This window comes from Strongylocentrotus purpuratus, unplaced genomic scaffold, assembly GCF_000002235.5.
Source record: "Strongylocentrotus purpuratus isolate Spur 01 unplaced genomic scaffold, Spur_5.0 spur5_scaffold_1, whole genome shotgun sequence".
NCBI classification, from domain to species: domain Eukaryota; kingdom Metazoa; phylum Echinodermata; class Echinoidea; order Camarodonta; family Strongylocentrotidae; genus Strongylocentrotus; species Strongylocentrotus purpuratus.
In genome coordinates, this window is record NW_022145594.1 from 27,630,900 (window position 1) to 27,640,472 (window position 9,573).

Consider the following 9,573-nt stretch of genomic DNA (forward strand, 5'->3'; position numbering starts at 1 on the left):
ATAACAATAGTAATAACGATAAAATAAAAACATTTTTATAATAACAACAATAGCATAACAACAACAAAACATATAGCTCCGATTAGTCTCATTTGACAATGCCCCCTATAGTCAGAGTCCAGTCCCTAACATGTTAGCATATGGACTTTTACCCCCAAAATCGTTAACAATTCATTTTTTGTTTAAACGAAAAGCACATTCACCCCGACGTACGTTGACACTAGCTCTTTCATTGGAACCCTCATGTCCCATGACTTTTGAAAGTTCACCCACCGTAATTTGGTCAAAATAGGTCGCTAGCTCGTCATTGGCTATATAACACATGTGTAACAAGGCGAACCTTGGACGCAATTTACCACGCGATTGTAAGATTATAGGTCAAGCACACGAAGGATAAGTAGCATGAATTAATATAGATCAGTTCTGATCGGTTCATTATGTCCATTTCAACCTACCCCCACCGTATTTTTTCCATTTAGTTTTGGCAAGCATTTTGCCGAGGTAAGGAAAAACATGAATATTTATGATCGCCATGGACTATTCTATTATTTACAGAGGTGTGCAACAGTGCACCACATTAAACGCCCCTACTTTAAGTCAATTATTTCATTGTATTATGTAGTTTGGTAGGTTTATTTTAATAACTGTTTAATTATCAAATATAATGATAGTTTAAAGATGGAAAATGTTCTTGTATTTTATATTTAGCAAAGCAATCTCACATACAAATTCACTACCAAGTGTCTAATCCGCCGATTGCCGTTTGCTATATCTATATACGTCCAGCGAGCGAAAATGAGACAACCGGAGCAATATGACAATGATACAATGAAGAAAAACATATTAACATCATTATATTCACAATATTTGTGTTTAAATACATGAGGCAACTCCATCAGTAGGTCTATGGACATTTTGTTTTCCTTTACGTTCCTCCAATCGGTTTTAATATTGTATTCAACAAATATTTGTTCAATGAGCACAGATTACACCTACTATCATCTTCATTGGGCAGAAAATAATACGGTTGAATCCACAGCTTATCCATCGTAACTTCTTTATTGACATGTTTTTTATCCAGCTTATAGCAAATTTACTGTTACTGTTAATTACATTTGATTCAATTCTTTGTACAAATTTGCCACATTTTGATTGCTCATTCATTATTTATTGCTTTACGTTTTATGTAGGTTACTTTAGCTAGAGTGCTATTTCGTCTTAACATAAAAAGGATAATCTATTAAATGTGTCGCACCGCCTTGTTAAGATATGACGTAGCAGAACCCCGACGTTTTTTTTTTAAATGTATGGATGACGTCAATTGCAATTCGCGTCATATGTCTGTATCTCATAGCGCGGAGCTCAATAACTACGCACATGACCATTGTTGTGCGCAGCTGCAATGTATTGACATGTAATAACCGCGGCATGTTTTGGTTATTTTTTGCTGCGGTTTACCGCGTCAAATTTGAACGAGCCTTAATGTTACACTATTGAAGTATTGAAGTGTTTGGGGGAATTGTTTGGGTGAATTGTGTCGTGTGGGTATGTATGACGTGTGCGTGGTGGAGTAACGATTGCTCGAACGCAGGACTGAAAGTGTAGGTCGCACAAAGTTGAACCAATCTTTTCGTTTTGATTTTAACATAGATTTCACTCTCACTTTCGCTTAAACCTTGTTTTTGTTATCTTTCCACTCTTCTTTATCGAGTAAAATTATTAACACCATAATATGTTTATATACATATGTATATTAAATACATCTATACAGTTTTTATTTTCACTTATTGTTTACACAAGTAAAACAACGAAACAAGACTTTCTGTTTTAAATCCTAAAAACGTTGAATTGAATTACAAGCTCCTGAAAACAAAGTAGCGTTGACATAATTTGTTGTCTAGTAAATAGACACACCGTATCTTCATTATTGTCTATGAGTATGATCCGTAAGACAATAATTAATTCCATGTGGTATTATCAAGTATGTGATGTACATTGTATTCGTGTTGTTTGTGGCTATCCTCGCGGTATGTGGTGTCTACTAGACGAAGTATAACCGCATAATGATAATAGCTTAGATGAGCATGAATGTATAAAAAGATAAACTATGTTACTCGGCACAAACTCAATGTTTAAAAAATGTCCAGCTTTAAAATTATGTAAAAAAGATTGATCACCTCCTCACACAGGTAAAAAGTTTAGAATACTTAGTCGTTACTGTAGATGAAAACCCGAAGTGGGATATCCAATTCGAGGACCTGTGTATTAAATCAGGTAAAATAGTCAACTCTTTGAGACATTAAAGAAATGTTGTAGATAGGTCCTAACTTTTAGTGATTCATAATTATCCTAATACTCCGTCTTCTTGACTTCGGTTATGTTGTGTGGCAACTGTCGACTAACTCACGTATCTCTCAACTGGAAAGGTTGGGGAGGTTGATTATATAATGCATGATAGGTGTATAGTTTCGAGATCGATCCCCCCCCCCCCCCCCCCCCCCCCCCCAAAAAAAAAAATTAAGACAATCTCTCGGAAGATCACATGCAGGTGGAAACAGTAATGACAATATGGGACTACACACACATGTAGCATGACTGATTGGCTCAGACATTTCAGCTATTTCTCATCGTTTTCCAAATTAGAGGAATGAATTTTGAAGAGCGATACTTTTCACGGGACATTTTTTACTGTACACACAAAATCGCAAAGCACACAAGTTATCCATCTATTTCACGCTTGCCAGGCCACGTTTCTTTAAAGAGTTGAAAGAAATCGCAACTTATTTGCGATATATATCAATCGCAACTATGTACATATTAAAGAGATAGTAGATTGCAGATTTGCGATTGATTGGAGTTGGAATTAATTTCAACTCTTTATCAAACGGGGGCCCAGAACTCAACCTCAACCTTGTAGATGGGTGTCTTCAATCTCTTTTGTCGAGCCTTATCCATTGTTGTTTTATTTTATACTATGACGGTCAAATTGTTCATGGTTTTGTGTTTGTGTAGGCCTATAACGTCCAGGGCAAGTTTCTACACTCACCGTAACTTCATTAAATCTTGATTAAGATACAGTTCATACTTTATTCACGAACGCTCTCATCCCTGTTCCAATTCTTCTTTCTTCGAACTATCAAATCCGTCGGTAATCTCATTTACCTGTCAAGTCGTCAATGGGTAGGAGACACAGATTAAAACGGATTCCTTTCAACTTTTGTTTTTCTTCAAACGCAGAGGGATCCATAACCTTGGGCAATGGATTATTGAGTTGAACGTGGCCAGGTGAAAAAGTCTACCGAGGGATAAGATACTGCTTTAGAGATTTAACGGAGAGGATAACAATTAGAGCGTTACCCCCCCCCCCCCCCCGAAGGGGAGAGAGCAAGGGCAATTTGTTCCTCTTGTCACATTTCCGACTAAAATGCATTCCTTTATCAATACACACACGCTAACGTTCCACACACGCACGCGGCGCCATTCGCCCACACACCGCAATACTTCAACACGGTTATGTATACATGTTTAATGTATTCTCTCTTTTTCTTTGAAATAAGGTCAAGATGTATAGCGAACTGCATTAAAAGAAATGCAGTTGTTTTGTGCACTGGAATTTGCAGCTTAGATATGTAGGCACATTCGCAAAGGACTTTATTTTTTTAAATTCTCAATATTATAAGTTATTGAAGATGGCTGAATGCAACATAATAATGATAAAGGAATTAGGGGAATACATTTAATGCAGAAGTAAATAATGACATAATAATAATATTACTTGTTAAAGATAAAGGTGAGTTCTGGTGATGCGATTGCATTGTGAAAGAAAAGGTGTGGAATGGATCAGAAACAGTTGATCATGTAGCATGTAAGTATTGGTGTGCACTGCAAGGTTCTGGAGTCATCAAAATCATAATGAATTTGGCCGAGTCTTGGTAAAGTAACAAGCACTGTATACAGAAAGCTGTATATGGGACAACACACATGGTGTTGGGGCTAGTATTACCTTGATTTCCTTGCCTTTCTAAGCTCATTACTCAGCTAGTATACATTTTCTTCCAAAATTGTTTGGCACATGTCATTTATTTGTATGTTGAACATTTAGTGTAAGTTTTGTTTGATTCTGTGAGAATTAATTTTCTTTTTTTTTTACCAAAACTGGAGTTTATCTTTAACCTTTTGCAGTTAGCCTCGGTGAGAAAAAGCTGCGCTTGGGAAAACAAGGATTCTCTCTACACATCCAAAAATACTTACGTGTTAAATTCCACGTCGTATAGTGCTACATCGGGATAATGTTGCGCGCTCATTTAATGCATTATTATTCGAAATTCTTTGTGATCTAACGGTGCTTTATATTTATTCTCCAAAAACAGACTTCAGATTTTTATCAGTTCAGTTCAGTTCAGTTCAGTTTATTTTATTTTTGCACGGCACCAACTTCAGCCAAAGGCTGTTCTTCTGTTGGTCCGTGCGCAATATAAAAATTACATGTACAATTATAAGATAACACATATTATCATAACATATGAAATATTAAAAAAAACAAAAATAAAAAACAAAAACAAGAACATAAGTATACAAAGAAAAATGAAAATTTACAAACCAAGATACTACTACCCAGCCCCCCCCCCCCCCCCCGTCGGCAGTTATTCTTTCCAAACAGCGTATATTTTAGATTTTATAGTTATATAAATATATATTTAAGTGAACAAAATATAAAATTAATATTTATATTACCTTGATTTAAATACAGAGAAAGACATATTTTTTACGTTCATAGGTAGCTGATTCCAAGATTTAATGCCTCTATAACATAAGCTCCTTTTCTTAAAATTCGTATGTGGTTTTGGCAGTTCTAAGGTTTTATGAGCATTTCTCAAGCTATAATGATATTCTTTAATAACAAAGTACTTTCTAAACCCACCATATATCATTCCATGCACTATTTTATACAAAATACATAGAACATGTTCATCTCTCCGTTTTGATAGATTTTTTATTTTCAGACAAAGAAATAAATCTCGGCTTGGGAACCTCCATTCAACTTGAAGTACCACCCGGAATGTCCTATTCTGTAGCTTTTGCAAACTGTCTAAATTTCCTTTCCCGGTATTCCCCCAAATTGCACTACAGTAATCAAACTTACATTGTATTACTGATTTATAAAATATTAGTGCAGTTTGCTCTGTAACATATGGTCTAATTCTTTTTAACAAATATATATCTTTTAATACCTTCTTACTTAAATATTCAATATGTTTACCCAATCCAAATGTTCATCAATAACTATTCCAAGATACTTACAGTGGGTTACACGTTTGAGAGGAACATTTTGTATGTAAACATCTGGCACTATAATATTTTTTAGCCGTTTCTTCGTTCCGATAAAAAGTAATTCACATTTTGGTACATTTAAAGCAAGTCTGTTCCTTTTTAACCAAATATCAATAAGTAATAAGTCTGCATTTAATGATTCGGTAAGAGTTTGATGATTTGCACTAGCGTTATATAGACACGTATCATCAGCATATAAGGATATTTTACATGTTTTCAGACATAAAGGCATATCATTAATAAATAGGATAAATAACAATGGGCCAATATTTGACCCCTGCGGTATTCCACATTGCATCTTTTGTGAATTGGAATGAACCCCATTTACACAAGTGTATTGCATGCGATTGGCTAAGTAGCTACTAAACCACTGTAATGACATTACATTCAAGCCAATAAGCCGTAGCTTATTTAAAAGAATTGAGTGGTCTACTGTATCAAACGCCTTTTTTAAGTCAAGGGTCACCACGCCTACAAGATTACCTTTATCTAAACTATCAAGCCAGTCTTCCGTGACGTTCAATAGAGATGTCATTGTAGAGTGTTTCGGGCGAAAACCTGACTGATTGCAACTTATAATTCCGTTCTGATCCATATAACCGTAAAGTTGATCAAATACCAATTTTTCAACAATTTTAGCTATCGCCGGAAGAATTGATATTGGTCTATAATTGTTCATATCAGACTTTTTTCCCGATTTAAAAACTGGAGTAACACGAGACATTTTCCATTGTAGAGGGACAACACCTTGCTCAAAAGACAAATTTATGATATATGTTAAAGGCTTGAGAATATAAGTCATTACAATTTTCCAAAATTCAGCTGGTACATTATCTGGACCACAGGCCTTCTTATCTTTTAAATTCTTAATAACATTTAAAACTTGTTCTTCATTAACTAGATCAAAATGGAATCCATCTCCAGGTACAACAGTATGCATAACAGGGTTTGAATCGTTTTGACCATGATCATCAAGGGTCACAATACTTTCCTGAACTGTTTGCCCAATATTTATAAAATGACAATTAAAACAATCAGCAATTTCTATTTTATCATCAATCATATTATTTTCTATTTCAATGTGGGATATTTTCACAGAATTATGTTTTTGTGGCATTAAGCATTTCAACGATTTCCATATATCTCCTGATTTACCATTACTTTCATTGATACTACGAGTGATGTAATTTTTCTTTGCTTGACGGATACATGCAGTAACCTTATTTCGTAATTCTCTATATCTTTTCCAATCCTCAGAATCACCAGTTTGTTTCGCTTTTTTCTTTCGATCATTTCTTTGTCTTATCAATAATAATACATCGTTATTAATCCAAGGAGACTCTTTTTTCTTAATTCTCTTTTTGCGCACGGGTGCGTGTTTGTCAAGTATACTTAAAAGTGTCTTTTCAAAACAATCATACGCCTCTATTACACTGTTCATGTTTTGTATTACTTCCCACGATAAAGCAGCAACGTCTTCCTTTAATTTTTCAACATCAACCTTTTTCATGTTTCTCCCTACTTTGTGCCTATGTTCATTTTGTTTACACCCTTTTGTTTTCCCCAATGTACAATAAACAAGATAGTGATCACTGAGTGATATTTCAATAACACTTGCTTGTCCAATTTTATCACGTTCATTTGTCCATATCAAATCAATAATTGACGAAGTATTATGTGTAGCTCTAGTCGGGGAAGTAATACACTGATTGAAATTATACCTTTCCATTATTTGACACAAATGTTTCGTATAAGGAGCTTTATCTGTTTTCAAAAGATCACAATTCATGTCACCCAGAATAATACATTCACTGTTCAATACATCAATTTTCTCTAACAACGTCTCAAATGATTGAAGAATGGCAAGATTTGAGTTTGGCGGTCTGTACCAGTTAACAATAATAACAGGGCGAGAGTATGGTCGTTTGATCTCTATAACGACTGTTTCCAAATTTTCAACAGAAAAATCAGACCTAGCAATGTAATTAATGTCTTCTCTTACATAAGTAGCAACACCTCCTCCTGCTCTGTTTCTATCTTTTCGTTCAATACTACATGTATATCCATCACAAAAAATTTCTGAATCATCAAAGAAATCAGTAAGGTGAGTTTCACTTAAGGTTAATACATCTATATTGGTTCGTTTCAATAAAATGCGGATTTCATCAATGTTTTTAGTTAAAGACGCACAATTCAAATGGGCTATTTTAAAACCGTTACAATTATTAAGTGTCAGGAATTGTTCTTCAATAATCGACTTTTCTCCTGTATCATCGAGTTCAATAAAATAACGAGTACCAGGTGAGTCATTTACGATATGTGGTGATTCTCTTGTATTAGGAATATCGTCTTTACTTTGTCTGATGTTAGCACGACTGGCCATCATTAATTATGGTATGAAGAAATAAACTAAACTGTAGCTCTTACAAAGATTCAACATGACGGAGATCTCTGATGGGGATTACCTTGTCGTTAGTTGACAAGACAAGAACTCGGCCGTCCTGTGTCCAGACACGTTTTGCACGCTTCTCCTTGATTTTGTTGACACAGGCACCGACTATCTCCTGTCTTGATGAAGTTAGATCCTCTTTGATGTATATTTTGGATCCTCGAAGTTTCGACTTGGCTTGGTAGACCAACATCCTCATGTTGTAGCGGACAAACTTCACTATCACAGCTCTCGGACGATTTTCTGAGCCACGGGATTGGCCATTTTCTGGTCGTGGGCGAGGTGTCACTCGATGACTTCTGTCCAGTTCTGTAGGCATGAGGTCAAGATCCAACTTATCTTTGAAAAAATTGAGGGCAATTTTATCAGTATTTTCGTTTTGAGATTCTGGTATTCCGTATATCCGTAACGAGTTGCGTCTAGTATATTGTTCAAGGGATTCAGTTGCGGTCTTTTCCCTGTCAAGGCATTGTTCGAGTTTCACCATTTTGTCTTTCACGTCTCTCACCTCTCTCTTTTTGCTTTCAAGTTCAAGTAGCAGTCCATCATGCACATTTTGTGAGATTTTTTCTTCGAGTCTCTTACACACAGTTTCATATACAGAATCAACGATCTGATCAATCACAGGGCCTGACAATAGTACCTTTGTGATTTCCTTACATATCACGTCTTTTAGTTCACTACTCACGCATTGTTCTTTCACGGGTGAGTGACCAGCTGAGTGACCAGCAGACTGACCATCTTGACTGGCGTCGACTTGACCGTCTCTATCGTGAGTTTCGTCGCCTGAGAGTTCGGCTAGATCTTCAGCTCGACTCCGTGTCTGTATACACTCTCTATTTCTTCCCTTCTTCCTGTCCTTTTTACTCAACACTTTTCAAAAATTCGTGTTCCTAAGAAGTCCACAGCTCCAATAATGGTGCACAATGTAACAAATATCACCAGCACAGGTAGGTATAGCACAATGAAATCTCGAATATAGCGGTAAAAAGTAAAATTTAAAAGGTTTCTTTGCGTTACTCTTTGCGTTGCTCACCGTCGTGTAGGAGCCAAATTTCGTCCATTTACTTGGTAATACACTGCCCGATGAAGGGCTTTACTGGAAATATATGATAATACTGAATATATCATATGAATACATTACTCTAATTAGTCTTTTCTTTCTTTAAATATTTATCGGAAATTACATAAAATTGGGATAATGTTAAGGTAATTGACGTCAGCGAAAACTAAACGAGCAGGTGATTTTGCTTGAATTTACCATTCCAAGCCACTCAGTCGCGACGCCAAATTGTCATGGGGATACTTGACTTTTAAGGTGGAAAAATCTCTTTTTCATTATCAAAAGAGATTATTCTCGTTGGAACTGAAGCCGTCTCTCTTTATGTATTCAGCGCACTTCTCGAGAAAAATATATTTGCACTCCTCCTTGAAATGATCCAGAGGACTTCTTGATCCGTGACGTCACATGGCAAATAAGAATTGTCCTAAATTTGGCTTCCGTTATGGCCGAAGCACGTGACCACCCGGAATCAAGTATAGCCACAAAAAGGGGTTATTATCAGGGGAATGTTATTTCAATGACCCAACCCACTTATCCTCCGTTTGTATGTTTTTTTTTCAATTTATTTTCAATTTTCTCTCTTGCACCATATCAATATCTCTCTCACTTCGTTCCCTTCTTGCGAATAAACCGAAAACCACGAGAAACTAAATGATTTGCTAACGGAAAAATGCGATACCTTTGTTAGTAAAGCTCAACAATCTCTCTCCCTTTCTCTGTTTCCTGTTTC